Source organism: Schistocerca americana, chromosome 3, assembly GCF_021461395.2.
Source record: "Schistocerca americana isolate TAMUIC-IGC-003095 chromosome 3, iqSchAmer2.1, whole genome shotgun sequence".
NCBI classification, from domain to species: Eukaryota; Metazoa; Arthropoda; class Insecta; order Orthoptera; family Acrididae; genus Schistocerca; species Schistocerca americana.
Genome location: NC_060121.1, coordinates 939,655,109 through 939,669,085, shown reverse-complemented (window position 1 = coordinate 939,669,085; position 13,977 = coordinate 939,655,109). Strand labels below are relative to the sequence as shown.

Below are 13,977 nucleotides of genomic sequence, written 5' to 3'. Positions count from 1 at the left end.
CAACTCCAAGGAGGATACATCCGACTTTATGCCATAGATGAGGTATATGCTAGCATACAAGTAACTAGAGTAACGCAACTGTAATCGGTGTCTCTGTCCGAGAATTCAGTGTGTGTCAAAGTCCCACGTGCAGATCATAGTCTCTGAGTGGCGAGGCAATGGATGCGAGAACAGCTCAATATCCTTTCTTCCAGGAGTGCTTCTGTGAAGTTTGGAAGGTACTAGACGAGGTACTGGCGGAATTAAAGCTGTGAGGACGGGGCGGGAGTCGTGCTTGGGTAGCTCAGCTGGTAGAGCACTTGCCCGTGAAAGGTAAAGGTCCCGAGTTCGAGTCTCGGTCCGACACACAGTTTTAATCTGCCAGGAAGTTTCATATCAGTGCACACTGCGCTGTAGAGTGAAAATTTCATTGTAGAAACATCCTCCAGGCTGTGGCTAAGCCATGTCTCCGCAATATCCTTTCTTCCAGGAGTGCTAGTTCTGCAATGTTCGCAGGAGAACTTCTGTGAAGTTTGGAAGGTAGGAGACGAGATACTGACGGAATTAAAGCTGTGAGGACGGGGTGGGAGTCGTGGTTGGGTAGCTCAGCTGGTAGAGTACTTGCTCGCGAAAGACAAAGGTCCCGAGTTCGAGTCTCGGTCCGTCACACAGTTTTAATCTGCCAGGAAGTTTCAGAGCTCAATAAGTTCATCGCTGATGCAGAAATTTCTTGTCACGTCTTCGACAACTGTTGTTCTTAACTGAAAATTAAACAATGTAGCCTTTATAAGAATGAATCAGTCTTACTGTAGCATACTTTGGAGGCATTCTTTCTCAGTAAGGAAAATGTGCACTTATATTTCAATTTTTCTTTATGAGAAAACGTGAACTTGTAGTTCCTTTTACCCACTTTTCTAAGAGCAAAATCTTCTTTGCATGTCTTTCCATACATCACACAGATTTCCATATTTTCTAGCGACAGATTAAAATAACTGCATACACTTTTTAAGGTAAAGTGTTTCATTCACTGTGTTGAGCTGGGTAGTACGAAAGTGGACAGCTGTCACCCTCCTCTATTGTGATTCAAAAATGGTTCAAATGGCTCTGAGCACTATGGGACTTAACATCTGTGATCATCAGTCCCCTAGAACTTAGAACTACTTAAACCTAACTAACCTAAGGACATCACACACATCCATGCCCGAGGCAGGATTCGAACCTGCGACCGTAGCGGTCACACGGTTCCAGACTGAAGTCCTCCATTGTGTGCCCTGATTGTGTTGGTGGGGAAAAATTAACGGTAAAGAACGTTTCTTCAGTTAGAAGACAAGAAAAGGAGCTATTGCCTCTGTATCTATAAAGGAAGATTTTGATATTTCCAGTATGAATCAGATAACTTAAATTTCTATGAAAGCAAAGCTCAAGGCAGAAATTCAAGAACGGCAGCACTATAATAAGAAAGGATTGGGGTAGTAATACGATACATTGGCCGTAGTAATTCAAGAACATGTCAAGAGATACACTTAACTAAAGTTACTGGCTATTTTAGTACACGTTGTATGACATAGAACGTGAGTAATCAGATTTTAAATGAATGTTACTGAGATTTAGAAAAAGTAGTTACATTATATTAACAGTGTGATCAGTACAGGATTTGGTATGTACGACATCCGCAACTGAGAGACGTAATAATTAATTCAGAGGGATCAGGTTCAGTTGTACTAAATATTTATTCAAACCATGGCCGGTTTCGGAATTTTAAAATCCAGTCTTCAGGTGTATGAAATTATTCTATTTGGTAACGCATAACATGAGGTCGGGCCAGTCAGTGTAAGAGCTCGAATCACTGCATGCTGGCGGAAACTGTCCACCGTCGAGCAGCCGCACGGTAGAAACAGCAACTACGACTCAGGTTCCGCCAACATACAACGATTGGAGCTCCATCACTGGCTGTCCCAATCGCATGTTATGTGTTCCCGAATACAGTAATTTCATACACCTGAAGATGGGATTTTAAAATTCCGAAACCGTTAGTGTTTTGACTAAATATTTAGTACAACTGAAGCGGATCTCTAAATTATTTAGTATGATCAGTGATCCAAGCAAGGCTGAAACCAACACGGAAGACAAAGGCAACTTCTATAACTGTAATAATGAGTCATTAAGTATCAACAATGTGAAAGTTACAATAGAGGATGCAAATGCCTTTACCTATTCAAATGGTTCAAATGTGAGATCATCAGTCCCCTAGAACTTAGAAAACCTAACTAACCTAAGGACATCACACACGTCCGTGCCCGAGGCAGGATTCGAACCTGCGACCGTAGCGGTCGCGCGGTTCCAGACTGAAGCGCCTAGAACTGCTCGGCCACATCGGCCGGCCTTTACCCACTCAGCTAGCGAACTTTGGATTTGAAATAAGGCTGGCGAGTTAAACAATTAATTTTATTCCAGTATAGAAACACTATTACGTCTCTTAGTTGGCCATCCAACACTTCCTTTCCTAGCAGGCTCAAAACAGGAAGGAAGGAAGATTAGGTTTAACATCCCGTCGACAACGAAGTTCAAATGTGTGTGAATTCCTATGGGACCAAACTGCCGAGGTCATCGATCCCTAGACTTACACACTACTTAAATTAACTTATGCTACGAACAACACACACACCCATGCCCGAGGGAGGACTCGAACCCCAGGCAAGAGAGGCCGGACAACGAAGTCATCAGAGAGGAGCACAAGCTCTGATTAGAGAAAAATGAAAAAGGCAGTCAGCCGTGTCCTTCCAAAGGAACCATCCCGGCATTTGCGAGAACCTTAAGCGATTTAACCGAGCGAGGTGCCACAGTGATTAGCACACTGGACTCACATTCGGAAGGACGACGACTCAAACCCGCTTTCCGCCATCCTGATTTTGTTTCGCGAACGCCCTTGCCGCAGTGGTAACACCGGTTTCCGTCAGATCACTGAAGTCTGCCAAGCGCTATTGGCAAGAGGGGTGCACTCAGCCCTTCTGAGGCAAACTGAGGATGTGAAATAACGGGCGAGTTGTGGCGCCCTGAAAATATTCAAAGTTACAGTTGGCGGCCACCGCTCGGGCCGTTCGGCTAGCGGGGGCTCAGCAGGCCGGCCGCGTGGTGTCGGACATCGGCGGGAGCACGTGGTCCATCGGCCGCGTGGCTGGGAATTCCGCTGTGACGATGACGGTGCTTTGTCTCGATGAAGGAGACACGCCGGGAGTGCCAAAGATGGAGGACTTGTTAAGCCTTAATGGCAGACATTTCACAGTTCGTATAGGAATTAACAGTAGCCAGGTGAATCATGATACCTCAAAAAGAAACATGTATATTGCTATTATTTGCACGACGGTTCTGATGGTGTAATCAGATTTTCAATATCTTCATTAGTTTAAAGTTTAGTATCCGACAGTAAATTATACGAGGGCAGTTCAATAAGTAATGCAACACATTTTTTTTCTGAAACAGGGGTTGTTTTATTCAGCATTGAAATACACCAGGTTATTCCCCAATCTTTTAGCTACACAACACTATATTTCAACGTAATCTCCATTCAATGCTACGGCCTTACGCCACCTTGAAATGAGGGCCTGTATGCCTGCACGGTACCATTCCACTGGTCGATGTCGGAGCCAACGTCGTACTGCATCAATAACTTCTTCATCATCCGCGTAGTGCCTCCCACGGATAGCGTCCTTCATTGGGCCAAACATATGGAAATCCGATGGTGCGAGATCGGGTCTGTAGGGTGCATGAGGAAGAACAGTCCACTGAAGTTTTGTGAGCTCCTCTCGTGTGCGAAGACTTGTGTGAGGTCTTGCGTTGTCATGAAGAAGGAGAAGTTCGTTCAGATTTTTGTGCCTACGAACACGCTGAAGTCGTTTCTTCAATTTCTGAAGAGTGGCATTATACACTTCAGAGTTGATTGTTTGACAATGGGGAAGGACATCGAACAGAATAACCCCTTCAGCGTCCCAGAAGACTGTAACCATGACTTTACCGGCTGAGGGTATGGCTTTAAACTTTTTCTTGGTAGGGGAGTGGGTGTAGCGCCACTCCATTGATTGCCGTTTTGTTTCAGGTTCGAAGTGATGAACCCATGTTTCATCGCCTGTAACAATCTTTGACAAGAAATTGTCACCCTCAGCCACATGGCGAGCAAGCAATTCCGCACAGATGGTTCTCCATTGCTCTTTATGGTGTTCGGTTAGGCAACGAGGGACCCAGCAGGAACAAACCTTTGAATATACCAACTGGTGAACAATTGTAACAGCACTACCAACAGAGATGTCAAGTTGAGCACTGAGTTGTTTGATGGTGATCCGTCGATCATCTCAAACGAGCGTGTTCGCACGCTCCGCCATTGCAGGAGTCACAGCTGTGCACGGCCGGCCCGCACGCGGGAGATCAGACAGTCTTGCTTGACCTTGCGGCTATGATGACACACGCTTTGCCCAACGACTCACCGTGCTTTTGTCCACTGCCAGATCGCCGTAGACATTCTGCAAGCGCCTATGAATATCTGAGATGCCCTGGTTTTCCGCCAAAAGAAACTCGATCACTGCCCGTTGTTTGCAACGCACATCCGTTAGAGACGCCATTTTAACAGCTCCGTACAGCGCTGCCACCTGTCGGAAGTCAATGAAACTATACGAGACGAAGCGAGAATGTTTGAAAATATTCCACAAGAAATTTCCGGTTTTTTCAACCAAAATTGGCCGAGAAAAAAAATGTGTTGCATTACTTATTGAACTGCCCTCGTACAAGTAACATCCAGCAACGAATTTCCAAAATATAAACGCTTCATCCGATTCTGTCGATCGCCGTGTCTTTAGAAAGCTATTAGTGTAAACCTAAATTGGTATGAATTTCAGGCATGTAACTTAAATAGTAAATGAGTTATTGGAGGTCAAAATGGCCGATTACTATCTATCGCGTCAGGCCGTAAGTACTCCACAATTACACGAAAAAACGGTAGCAGCATGCTTACAAATATATAGATTCATCCACATCTTTGTTTATATACGATATACGCTATTCATGAAGAAACTGATCAATTATTTACTGTGTCTTAGAAAGCACAGAGACATTAGGCTCCTGGCCTACATTTTCTTCCTTTCTTTTGATATATGTGTATTTAGTTGCTTATGTATTTAATAATGTGTGTTAGATCGTGTTTATGGTCCAGGCGTAGGAATATTTATTTAATTTCAGTTATTTAAATGTAACTCCAGTATTTCGTACGTGCTTAAATATGTGTGGGGGTTCGTCGGTGAGAGCATTCTAACCAATCACAGCGCTCGTGAATGGGGAGACTGGGTGGGAGCGTCGTTTCCGGAGAGGACACGAGGTTGTTCTGGAGAATACGGGGCAGGACACGGAAAGTGCTGGACGTCGCGGCGGACGCACAGTGGCTGGAAAGACTTGGTTGGAGTAGAGTAGTTTGCGCGTGATAGCGAGAAATAGAAGTATTTCGGAATGCCGACCTGCGCTCTTGCGTGATTTCCGTGGCTTCTGCAGTGAAGACGTAGTGTGCGTTTAGAAGTGAATATCTCGCGAGCTATGTAGTTGTTCATAACTAATAACGTGCAGTACGAATCTACTGTTTCCCTGTTATTCAAGTTATATTTTATTTAATTGCTGGACTATCGACACCAATAAGTGTTTTGCAGAAATATGCCGCATTCTCAAAAGTACTTCTAATATCGTACTTATCATTTAAAGTCGTTAAGATAGTATCTGCAGATTTTATTTAATTGCAATCTTTCATTTACAAATTTCTAGATTAATTCGCAATTGCCGAGTGATTGGAACCTTCGACCATTCGATTCATGTGCCTATTCATATTGTATATTGTAGACTCAACAGTATTTGGCTCGCAATGCGGCAACATCGTATCCCAGCACCTAGACAACGAAACCAGCCAAAACTTATAATATTGCAACTCTGGGTTGGAGGGTGCGTAGTTGGGGGCCATTTATTTCATTTTTTTTTTTTTAAGCCCGCAAGAAGCCGCTTGATTGAGAAGTAGCGGCTCCGATCTCGTAAACTGACATACGGCCGGGAGAGCGGTGTGCTGACCACATGCCCCTCCAAATCCGCATCCAGTGTAGCCTGTGATCTGAGGCTGACACGGCGGCCGGTCGATACCGTCGGGCCTTCCAAGGCCTGTTCGGATGGAGTTTACTTTAGCGTTTTAAGCTATTTAAGGAAACCCCGAAAAACCTAAATCCGGATGGCCGGACGTTGATTTGAACAATCACTCTCCGGTGTGGTAACTAATCACAGTGCCACCTCTGTCGGTGTACACGCTGATGACCTTAAAGTCTGCTCCTATCTTTAGATCGTTTCTCGTTCATCGAGATCCACTGATATTGCCACGACGTTGAACCAATGTTTTCGTGTACATTTCTTGAGTTTACAATGAAATGAATACCCTTAGCTGCATACAGGCGTTGATATAAGTCAACGGGGACAGTTGAAAATGTGTGCCCCGACCGAGACTCGAGCCTGGGATCTCCGGCTTACATGACAGACACCCTATCCATCTGAAACACCGAGGACACAGAGGATAGTGCGACTGCAGGGACTTATCTCTGGCACGCCTCCCGTGAGACCCACATTCGCAATTTATTGTCCCAAATTATATTCATAGTGCCCCTGCCCATCATACTCATTACTCGCGGCTTTACCGCCGATTCCCGTAAGACTTCTGGCACTGTTTGTGCATCCGCACAGAAGAAAATGGTTAAATGGCCGGTGAGTCTTAACTGTATATATATTTCTTGACTTTATTTTTCAATGTTCTCTTAGTTGTTCTGACAGTTAAATATTTTTTAAGTTTTATTATTAATATATTTTCACTAGATACTACACATGGCACACCAGAAAATTAAAAAGATTAGGTATTTGTTGAAAAATTTGTCATCCGCGAATGACAGGCAGTTTTCCCACTAAAGCCATCACATAAAAATTTACTTTGCAGCCAATCAAATTAAAATTCTTAGTTATGCAATGTGTTCGGAAAGTTGCTGCGAAATTAAAACATGTGATGTGTTATCAAAAAATACGGTGGATAATTGTATTACAAATAAAGTAATAAGCTTGCGTGGAATTTGATGTAGTCTCCTTCGAGCAACTGTCTGTAGCTAGCAATTCACTTTTCTCGAAGTTGAATACACGAATGGAAGCATTTCTGAAAGGCTTCTTGTGGAAGGGCGTTCACAGCTGCTCTTTCATTGCCCTCTCAATGTCAGGCATGATGTCAAAACGCTTTCCTTTTAGCATGGTTTTAATTTTTAGGATGATCCAGATAGTCGCACGGTGCTAAACCTGGTGAGTAAGGCGGACGTGGACAGATAGGAAAACTTTTTCCTGCCAAAAACTCGTGAAACAAAAATGAGGTGCGCCACGGCCTGATATCGTGATGAAGGAAGCCATTGGCGCAATTTTCTTGTCTCTTTCATCGTCCACCGTTTTGCAGTACGCACTTGTAAAATTCGATGTTTACAGTTATTCCCCTATGAACGAACTCCATCGCACTATGTCCTCGATATCGGAGAAACAATGAGCATGACTTCGATATTAGATTTTGACTGAGGTGACTGTTTAGGGCGAGGAGATGCACTAGTTATCCATTGAGAACTCTGAATTTCCGTCTCAGGGTCATGCCCACAGACGGCAGATTCACCTCCAGTAAGAATTTCGGACATGAAGTCCGGATCTGAATGAACTAAAATGGTTCAAATGGCTCGGAACACTATGGGACTTAAAATCTGAGGTCATCAGTCCCGTAGAAGTTAGAACTACTTAAACCTAACTAACCTAAGGACGTCACACACATCCGTGCCCGAGGCAGGATTCGAACCTGCAACCGTAGCAGTAGCGCAGTTACGGACTGAAGCACCTAGAACCGCTCGGCCACAGCGGCCGGCACTGAATGAATGCAATCCTTCAACTCCGTGCAAACTGACACACGATATTCCTTCTGTTCTCCACTCAAAAGTCTGGGAACAAATTTTGCACTCATTCGTCCCATTTGCAAATTATCGTTTAAAATGCTCGTCTTCTACTGACCCATTTTTTCAGCTTGTAACAGATCTCAATGTGCACGCGTTGTTCGAAATCCACGATGTGCGACAGACGCGGTAAACACAACCTCACTCTAGTGTCTCTGGACGTTGACAAATCAGAACGCGTTCTAAATGGTTGTAGCGTCTGCAGTTACTGCTAGAAAAATTCATTCACTGTATTTTTGTTCACACCTCGTACCTTAAGCGATTTATAAAATCACAGAAAATTTAAATTTGGATGGCCGGACGAGTATCTGAACAGACACTCTCCAGAATGCAAGTGCAGCGTGCTAACCAGTGCCTCGCCTCTGTTGGTGGGCAGACTCATCATCTTATATTTTGCTCCTACGTTTAGTGTAATGAGCTAGTTTCTAGTTCACTGATGTCCACCGATATTGCCACGACTTTGCATCAATGTTTTCGTGTATCTTCCTTGACTTTATTTTTCAAAGATCTCTTAACCGTTCTTAAATTTTTTTATAATTTTATTATTAATATCTGTTTCAGTTAGATATAATACATGACTCGTCAGTAAGACAAAAAAAAATAGGTACCCATTGAAAATATAGTCGCCTAGAAGCTGACGTAATTTTCTCACTAAAGTAACCACATTTAAATTCCTTTATAGGTGATCAAATGAAAATTGTTAGTTATGTAGGGCGGTTTGAAATATGGTGTGCAATTACAACATATGTTGGAAGTGACACTCACGGGCGGTTATACAAGTCTGAACCCGTTTAATTTGGTGGGAAAAGCATACTCAGATACACAGATTGTAAGTAGGCTGTTTAGGTTTTTAAGTTGGTGACGCCACGTAGCGCTCTGTATGAAAATCGCTGACTGCGCTGTGTGTAGTCTGTGGCTGGTTGGACTCACTGTTGGAATATTCGCTTGTGTAGTGTTGGGTAGTTGGATGTGAACAGCGTGTAGCGTTGTGCAGTAGGAGGTGAGCCGAAAGCAGTGGTGGGTGTGGGGAGAAAGATACCAGAGTTTTGAGAGAGGACAATCTGAACGTGTCTCCGCCAGTAAAAGGAAATTTGTAAGACTGGATGTCATGAACTGATATATATATTATGACTTTTGAACACTATTAAGGTAAATACATTGTTTGTTCTCTATCAAAATCTTTCATTTGCTAACTATGCCTATCAGTAGTTAGTGCCTTCAGTAGTTTGAATCTTTTATTTAGCTGGCAGTATTGGCGCTCGCTGTATTGAAGTAGTTCGAGTAACGAAGATTTTTGCACGGTAAGTGATTCATGAAAGATATAGGTTATTGTTAGTCAGGGCCATTCTTTTGTCGGGATTATTGAAAGTCAGATTGCGTTGCGCTAAAAATATTCTGTGTCACTTTAGTGATATACAGAATAAGTAAAGAGAGAAATGTCTGAGTACGTTCAGTTTTGCTCAGCTGTTCCGGTATCAAATAACGTAAGAGTTGTTCCAGCACAGTCATTCATAATTTTTCAAAGGGGACAATTCAAGTTATTTCAGTTTTTGTGTCACAAAACGTGGGTGGGCGATTGCGGTACGCTACAGATTTTGCTGTTCCACGAAGAAAAAGGCCTGTTGGAGCAAGGTCCGGCGAGCGGGAGTTCCACTGGTTTGTTGAGAAGAAGCGTCCACCAAAAAACTCTTTCACAGCACGCATAGTGTTGTTACCTGTGTGCGCAGTAGCACCGTCTTGTAGAATCTGCGAGTAGCGGATTTCGCCCTCCTTTAGCTAGCCAATGGAATCGTGATTCATTAAACAATAACGTTCAGTGTTTACAGTTTATTCTAAAAATAGAGATCCAATAATACGCCTTGGGATAGGAAATTTCGAAATTTGTGGTAAGGTCTTATGGGGCCAAACTTAAACTACCTTACACTAAGGACGACACACACACACGCATGCCCGAGGGAGGACTCGAACCTCCGATGGGGGATGCCGCGCGGACCGTGACAAGACGGCTCAGCGGCTACCACCCGCGCGGCGCGCATTGGGATACTGCTAGTTGCTGCACACAATCCAATTTCCTGATCACGCAGTGGCGTTTCAAGCACCGCACGATGACTCTCCGCTTATCATAATAGTGTGTTAGCATTATCAGAGAGGTGGAACCAGACCTCGCCTGTGTATAAGGTGAAATCAAGGATATCAGCGGTATTCCTCCCATTGAAAGATGAAAACAGTTCGCAGTAACGGATTCGCTTTTCATGATCTCCATCTGTCAGTTCTTTCACTACCGTCACTTTATACGAGAACAATTTCAGTGTTTCTCTAACTTCTTTCTGCACGGTTTTCTTGAGCCAGCGAACGCCATTATTTTACTGGGCCGGCCGTTGGTGACCGAGCGGTTCTAGGCGCTTCAGTCTGGAACCGCGCGACCGCTAGGGTCGGAGGTTCGAATCCTGCCTCGGGCATGGATGTGTGTGATGTCCTTAGATTAGTTAGGTTTAAGTAGTTCTAAGTTCTAGGGGACTGACGACCTGAGATGTTAAGTCCCATAGTGCTCAGAGACATTTGATTTTATTTTACTGGGCTCTGCTGCGCAGACTCAGAAATATCCAGCAGCTTCTGTTCGTTTAGTTTACGTGGTTCGTTCGGCATCCAACACTGAGCCTGCCTCTCGAAATTTCTCAATAGGCAAATGCCTCCTGCACTAAATCTGTGTATCTATCGCCTTGATGAAAAACACGTTCGCCAAGAAAAATACGTTCGTCAGTTGAAAGCGCCATAATTTAAGAACAAATTACACGTCTAAACACCACACATTGTAATCCGCAGCTTTCATTAACTGAAGCTAACAGTTAAATGCTACGCAACAGTACAACGAATTGAAAAACAATCACGTACCTAGTAAAAGGCGGTTTTACCAACTTATGTTCTGCCATCTTCTAACTTCGTTTCGAATTTCGAACGCAGTTTACATCCATAGTTCGTAGTGAAGTGCGCCCCACCTATCTGAACTCGCTGTATTATGAAGTTCAAATAGCCTCTGTGTATAACATATTCATTATTTGAAGATGTCATTGGCATATACACTGAAGCACCAAAGATACTGGTATAGGCACGCGTATTCAAATACAGAGATAAGTAAACAGCCAGAATACGGCGCTGCAGTCGGCAAGGCCTATATAAGGGAAGTTGTATCGAGCAAATGGACGTGTACGGATATGGAGACAACATCATGAATCCATGAAACCTGCATGTCGGCAGCGGGCTGTTAGAGCTGTTGGAGGATCTGTAATGGTGTAGGGCGTCTACAGTTGGAGTGATATGGAACCCCTGATTCGTCTAGGTACGACTCTGACAGGTGACACGTACGTAAGGATCCTGTCTGATCATCTGCATCCACTCATGTCCATTGTGCATTCCGACGGACTTGGACAATTCCAGCAGGACAATGCGACACCCCACACGTCCAGAATTCCTACAGAGTGGCTCCAGGAACTTTCTTCTGAGTTTAAACACTTCCGCTGGCCACCAAATTCCCCAGCCTTGAACATTATTGAGCATATCTGGGGTGTCTTGCAACTTGCTGTTCAGAAGAGATCTCTACCCCTCGGACTCTTGCGGATTTATGGAGAGCCCTGAAGGATTCATGGTGTCTGTTCCCTACAGCACTACTTCAGACATTAGTCGTGTCCACGCCACATCGTGTTGCGGCACTTCGTGCTCGCGGGGGCCCTACATGAAATTAAGTTACCTTTTCCTAGCTGCGGGAATTTGTCGCAGCGTGCTGTGGAATACGCCGTGCGATGCGGGTCGTAGGGTGCTGCGTGAAACGTTTACTTAGGCGCGGCGCGGTGCGCGTCATAACCTAAAAAATTGCACCTGATAGAGTGATACGAGAACTACCTCCTGATACCTTTTTTTAACTCAATGAAAATTTTGTGCTATTGAAATAGATGAAATGAAATGTCGTGTGGCTAGGGCCTCCCGTCGGGTAGACCATTCGCCTGGTGCAGGTCTTTTGAGTTGACGCCACTTCGGCGACCTGCGCGTCGATGGGGATGAAATGATGATGATTAGGACAACACAACACCCAGTCCCTGAGCGGAGAAAATCTCCGACCCAGCCGGGAATCGAACCCGGGCCCTTAGGATTGACAGTCTGTCACGCTGACCACTCAGCCACCGGGGGCGGACACTGAAATAGATAAACACTTGAGATTTTAAGAAAAGTTGATTTTTCGCGCTGCTCGATATTTATCACGCCATATCTCCAAAGTTGTCGTACAACAACATAACTTTATAATTGCCTTCAGCAGTACATGTCGACAACGTCTGCAAAAGATCTCGCCAATAGAGTCGGTAATAGTGACGTAATAAATTAAAATGTAACGTCTGACGCGAAACTTTTACCAAACCAACGTCCAAACTGTAGTAAGCGACAAACTTTTTCCAGTTACATTTTTTGCGGGGTGGGGTGGGGGGGGGGGTGAAAGCGAGAGGAGCCATCTGCTAGGCCCGAGGCAGTGCAGCGCTACAGTAGCAGCGAAGACAGTGAAGGCCTAACATGCGTTGCACTGATCGAGCTAAAAAACTGTTAATTTTGGCACTCCGAAAGTACATGGAAGTTAGGGAAGAGGGGAAGGCCTGTATATGATTGCAAAGAGTACTCAGGAAGCCCAATACAGTGAGACGAATGTTCTTGCATCGTGAAGAAGGAGGAGCACATAAAATATTAGTTACAAAACATTTGCTCGACGATTCGGAGAAGTTTATGGCATTTTTCAGAGTTACACTCTACCAGTTTCATTATTTCGTTTCGTTAATTGAAGACAAACTGAGAAGTAATTCCTGTAACCGAGTGGCAAAATGTATTCCATTGGACATAATAAAAGACATCTACATCTACATCATACTCCAAAAGCCACCTAATGGTGTGTATCGGAGGGTACTTTCGCTATCACTACCTGATCCCTCCAACCCTGTTCCACTCGCGAGTAGTTTTATTCGTTTTTCTTCCGATTTACGACCAAATTAAGTCTTTTTTTCATTTGATTTTTCCACTCGGCATCGGCCGTATTCCACAAAATTTGCTTTTCGGAAACTTGTTCGGTAAGTTGCTCATCCTCTGAAGCATAAAAGCGGTAAGCCGACATTTCTGGCGATTGTTTCTATAGCAACGCTGTTAAAAATTGTCTGTTGTTGCCTGTGCGCGCGATAAAGCAGTGCAGCTGTCGTCTCGCTGGTGCTCAGTTCGACTTCCCCCGCTCCTCCGGCCAAGCAAATCACTGTGACGTGCGGGACAGACTCCTTCCGAATAACGCAAACGTTTCTCGCAGGCGGAGCCCGCTGCGACACTGCGTTGTCCGCACTCGAGATGGGTCGTTCGCGAACTAACGGGTCCAAAGGAACGGTTCACCAAGATGAACGGAACGAGTGAGGAACGAATTCTAAGGAACGGTCTTTCATAGTTCACTTCCGTCGCAGCTTCCTACGAGAACGGGAAACGGTCGGTCTCGTTCCCGCAACGGCACGTCTCTCGTTCCGGCCTCGGTCCCGTTCCCCTCGGTCTCCGTCTCGCTCGGCTGGGCTCGTCCTTCTTCGCGTGGCCACTCGTCGCAGTTCCACTGCCGACTGCTCATAGTTCAGTATCGAGTTGTTGTTCGTTTCGTTCGCTTCGCACGCCCATTCTAGATCTGTTTCAAACCTTTTTCTGAACTCTGAACTTCTGGTTCTTTTCGTATTCTATACCGAGTCCATGACCGGTAATTAAAATGTATTTTATAATTACGTAAATTGCATAAAAATTACGTGCTATGTAATACACTCCTGGAAATTGAAATAAGAACACCGTGAATTCATTGTCCCAGGAAGGGGAAACTTTATTCACACATTCCTGGGGTCAGATACATCACATGATCACACTGACAGAACCACAGGCACATAGACACAGGAAACAGAGCATGCACAATGTCGGC

The 13,977-nt window shown here is 44.5% G+C and overlaps 1 protein-coding gene across 1 annotated transcript in view; it reads left to right on the top strand.

Annotated features, from left to right (window-relative positions):
* The window catches only part of LOC124606853 (cytochrome P450 4C1-like), a 340,759-nt gene that overhangs the window by 280,708 nt on the left and 46,074 nt on the right, over positions 1-13,977 (top strand). The window lies entirely within an intron of this gene.